The sequence below is a fragment of the Sinocyclocheilus anshuiensis genome, unplaced genomic scaffold (genome assembly GCF_001515605.1).
Source record: "Sinocyclocheilus anshuiensis isolate Anshui unplaced genomic scaffold, SAMN03320099.WGS_v1.1 scaffold1648, whole genome shotgun sequence".
NCBI lineage: Eukaryota > Metazoa > Chordata > Actinopteri > Cypriniformes > Cyprinidae > Sinocyclocheilus > Sinocyclocheilus anshuiensis.
Genome location: NW_015559071.1, coordinates 333,194 through 337,204, shown reverse-complemented (window position 1 = coordinate 337,204; position 4,011 = coordinate 333,194). Strand labels below are relative to the sequence as shown.

At 38.8% G+C, this 4,011-nt stretch overlaps 1 long non-coding RNA gene across 1 annotated transcript in view; it reads right to left on the bottom strand.

Moving 5' to 3' along the window:
- LOC107681558 (uncharacterized) overlaps positions 1–4,011 on the bottom strand; it is a 26,237-nt gene that overhangs the window by 7,892 nt on the left and 14,334 nt on the right. Inside the window, exon 2 of the long non-coding RNA XR_001633270.1 lies at positions 1,341–1,353. This is a non-coding gene — a long non-coding RNA (uncharacterized LOC107681558). The remainder of the gene's footprint in view (positions 1–1,340; positions 1,354–4,011) is intronic.

Sequence of the window (4,011 nt, the reverse complement as noted above, 5' to 3'; positions counted from 1 at the left end):
ACTTCTGAGCCTGCTCGCCTGAAGTTATGGTTGATTGCTTTTGCTCCTCCCGCGACAACACCCATTAACGTAAACTACGCCAGAGCGCATACACACCTCACGCACCGGAAGTCGTGCGCGCGCATAAAGACAGTTGGACATAGTGGTGAATTAGAGGTAAAACTGATATAAATACTGTTCGATTTCTGGCACTAACCGATCGTTTCGTGTCTTAGGACATCAATGTGTCGTCACGAGCCGCAGGGTTAATTTGGATTTGTCTGTGCATGTTTTTTTTTTTACACCTAGATTTTGTTACCATTGCCATGCATTATAAGACAGAGACTCCAACGGTTGGACTTAAAAATCATCAAATGTGTTCTACTGAAGAAACGAAGTCACCTACATCTTGGATGCCCTGGGGGTAAGCAGATAAACATCAAATTTTCATTTTTGGGTGAACTATCCCTTTAAGTCACAAGTGCAATGCTGTTACAGGTGAGCTACCTAGAAAGTTTGCTTCATCAGAAAAGCCATATATACAGAGTTGGTTTTGTGACGCAAACTTCAAAGTAGTTTAGAAATCATCTACTATTGTAAAAGTGTTTTGAGGTCATGACATGGTATTGTGCAAAGAACTGAATAAATAAATTGCTCTTATAATCATGATTTATGTTAAGCAGGAACAAATGCTGTTGTTTTACCACCACTAGTGATAATTTAAACTGGAAACTGTAGTGAATTGTATGTATATGTACATTTTTGGAGTTATGTTGCCACCTCTGTATGTTTTAATGATCACATAAGGGCCTCAGTCGAACAGATGTCTGCACACATGAATGTTTAAGTAAACATCTGCTCATAATGTCTTTGGTTACCATGGATTTCTTAAAGCATGAACCTGGTTTAACCATAATCAGTGGCTTCCTACATAGTTTAGCTTATATGGTAGTAAGCAGTACTGTATTGTACTGTTGAAAATACTTCACAACATGAAAATGCTTCTGAAGTGCACAGATTTACATAATGTATGATAATTTTACAGTAATCATCGGTGTGTCATGCAACTATCTATTGTCCATCCAGTCCATTAATTTGTCAAGCTCTCTACCTCTGTATCTATTTATCTACATGTATGCATGCTATTCATTTCTGTATATGAAGCAGGCTTAATGAAATCAGGTATGGGAGCATTGCACTATAGATGTTTAACATAAAAAAAGCTTGAAATCATGCCACAATTTACAGTGTTAATGTAATATGTAACTGTTAACTTAAATTATGGTAATTTACCAAATGGAAAATACCTTGAAACTGTACTTAATATTAATATAATTTGAATCTCATGTGATCACTATAACAGCTCCTGTAAAACTCCAGGTTGTGGTAATTTACCGCCCTCCTGGGCAAATTCTATCTACCTTCCTAGAAGAGTTGGATGGGCTGCTGTCCTCATTCCCAGAGGATGGCAGTCCACTTTTAGTCTTTGGCGACTTCAACATTAATCTGGACAAGCCTTATGCTACAGACTTCCATTCACTCCCCCCAATTGTAAGTCGCTTTGGATAAAAGCGTCTGCTAAATGACTAAATGTAAATGTAATATTAGTATTATTATAAGTAGTAGTATTATAATACCAAAGTGGGGGTCTATTTTCAGGAAATTCAACAGTCCACCATCATTTAATTTTACAATTAAACAAGAATTGTTAAAAGATGGGTTATGCTTCATTCCACCCTTAAATTATTATATTCATGCCGCAGTTGATAGAACTACTAGAATAATTAAACAGCAAAGTTTTATGCATATTTAGGTGGTTTTCTTTGGCTGGAATTCATAAAATGTGCTTAAGCCTGATGCATACATTTAATTAAAGCCATTTGCTGAAACTGGCAGTGCTGAAGCTAATGACATGTTGGCCAGTCCCTGTTAAATAAGGAAAATGTGCGTATCACTACTTTTTTTTTTCCATTGAAGTTTCAAGTTAAGCTTTTTATTTGACATTTCTTAGCTACATTATCACTTCAATAGTCCATTCTTTAAAGGTTTTCTGTACCATTCTCATTCAGAGGTCATATTTAAATATGTCTTTTAAGAGACAAATGCAAGTCTAAAATTGCTGTCTGAGTCTCTGTGTTCAAAGGTGCACTGACCTGGATAATGTCAAGTCGTGAGTGGCAAGACTTTGGACTTCGAAGAAAAAAATCCTTCAAATTAATAGCATGTGATCGAAATTCCATGCATGCAGTTTATTACATTTGAAAGGTGACTCGTCCCCTGAATTGTGGATCACGGCTTGTTCTGACGGTCTTTTCAAACTCAAGGCCTCACTGAATAGCCCCTTGTAATCTGGTCGATTTAATGAAAGCGAGGAAGTGAGTGACGGGATTAAAATATTGTTCAAAAGCCATTCTTTACAGTATATGATTCTAAAGGAACTCTAAAAGTTACAACTCTAATTGCCTGCAGGGTTGTGTCACGCTTGTACTACCCTGAGGAGCGAGGAACGAGAAGACACAGGAGAATTCACAGTAAACACAGTCTTTAATCCTTCCAACACGGGGTATACAGGGCGGACAGGAACACATGTAGCACACGATGAACATACAATATCGGGCCAGGGAGAATGGCACAGGCTAGAACTTAAATACAAGGGATAATTGGGGAACACAGGTGACATCAATGAAACATAATCAAACTAAACGAGGACATAGATAAGGAAAAACAGGAAGGACTACGGGGCAAAACAGGTACAATAGTCTGACAGGTTGAAGTGGATGGAAATATTGGGACAAGGGGAGAAAAGTCAACTGTGGCCAAACACTGGTTGAATTGCCATTTCCCATCTCTACATCAAGATTATCCTTTTGTTTAGCAGCAGCAGACTATCCCTTGGCTCATTTTAAGAATATATTGCATGAAAGGGTGTACGAGGACTGAGGGAAGGCTCTGTCCTATCTCCGTTTCACTCTTGTGTTATTTCCACGTCTACTTTCTTCTTTGACCTCTGGCGATAGTATTTCTGAAGACCAAAAGCCTAACAGAAACAGACTTTATGTACCCTCATTATGAATCATCATTTTAATAATTTTTCACTAAGTGCTGTATTGACTCCTTTCAGTCTACAGGATATGTGCTCCACAGCTCCCGGCATGCTTTGCAAGCCCAACTCAGATAATTAGGCCTGGCTGTGCCGATCAATAATGCCAGCTGGAAATAGGGTGGACAACAGATCACACCCCGGGCTGAGAGTGGTAGCACCAGAGGGAAGGATAGAGAGAGCAGAGGGGGAAAGAAGATAGATCAGCAGGTGAGGCACTTGGGAAGTGCTGAGTGATTTGTTCAGATATACTGCAAGGTACTGAGGACATGAGGAGAGGGCTGGGGGAGAGAGAAGGCCTGCGGAGCGACTGCGGAGAGACATGCACTGCCTTCATCCGTCACACAAGTTTTTTTTTTTCAGCATGATGGGACTTTCCATTGACTTCTTTTGTTGTTATACAGAACTTATGAGACTGTTCTCTATCCCTAAAATTAACTCTCACAAATATATATTTACTCTCACAAATATATCTGTGTGTATTTCCTGTGTGTATGTTACGTACCGGGATATCCACTACTCAAGCCTCGAGGTGTGTGCTCTTGCTCAATTCTTCATGTCAACGATCTCCACACCATCTGCAAAGTAGTAAAACAAATCTTTATCATATTGCATTACTTGCCTGCACCAACCAGTTTGCTCTTGCTGCAATACATTTCTATATTGTTGAAATGTATTTCATTTTGTTACACCTGCACGTTTCACTTTAATACTATTATTCATTCTTTCATTATTTCTTTCTTTCATTCTTTGTGATCAGTTCTGCCAATGAATATGTTCCAGCAGCCTGATATTATGTCCCCTCCCCACCACACTTATACAATAAATGTCATTTTAAAAGCCAAACTAAATCACACAGTAAAATGCAAGAGCAACTTTGGCCCTGAAAAACCTGTACACCTTAGCAAGCATTTCCACTGTGACTGACAGAA